General features: G+C 41.9%; 1 pseudogene; it reads left to right on the top strand.

Moving 5' to 3' along the window:
• The window catches only part of LOC119591097, a 4,721-nt pseudogene that overhangs the window by 3,463 nt on the left and 626 nt on the right, over nt 1-632 (top strand).

The following is a 632-nucleotide window of genomic DNA, read 5'->3' as shown; positions in this document are numbered from 1 at the left end:
GGGAATTGTGCTTCTGGGAGTTTTAATTTTTTACATTTTTTAAATGTTTTATATAATTTTGTGGACCGCGTTCATGGATACGACAGCGTGTTTTCCCCATTCTCACTGTAGAATCTTTCCCACACGGGGTTTAAAAAGGTTTTTGGGAAAAGATAACTGTCTTTTTGTGCTTCCTATATCAAAATTTTGTATCATATCTGTTTTATTTTCTTTTTTTTTATAAAATGTAAAACTATCGCCAGTCTTCGTTGTGTGAAAGGGGAGGTATTTTCGTATGAAACATGTTATACCAAAATTGCAAAGAGAAATATAGAATGAAACGGAATGATATAATTAGTAATTGTAAGACCGCAATGAACAATGCTCTTCCGTTTCGCACAAGGTCTTTCACCCAGAGAAGAGCGACATCTGGAATCTGGAGATAAGTTCAGTCACCTTCAGGGATGCTGGTGTTTATGAGTGCCAGGTGTCCACGAGTCCGAAGATCTTCCTGCCTGTTCTTCTCGGCGTTGAAGGTGAGTTCAGAGGAGGGTATGATGGGGGGGGGGGGTATGTGTGTGAGTGGGGGGAGGGGAGGGGTATGTGTGTAAATAGGGGAGGGAAGGGTGTGTGTATGTGGGGGGGGGGGTGAT

This window comes from Penaeus monodon, chromosome 28 (genome assembly GCF_015228065.2).
Source record: "Penaeus monodon isolate SGIC_2016 chromosome 28, NSTDA_Pmon_1, whole genome shotgun sequence".
Classification (NCBI taxonomy): Eukaryota; Metazoa; Arthropoda; class Malacostraca; order Decapoda; family Penaeidae; genus Penaeus; species Penaeus monodon.
Note: the sequence above shows the minus strand (reverse complement) of the source record. Positions and strands in the feature narration are given on the sequence as shown.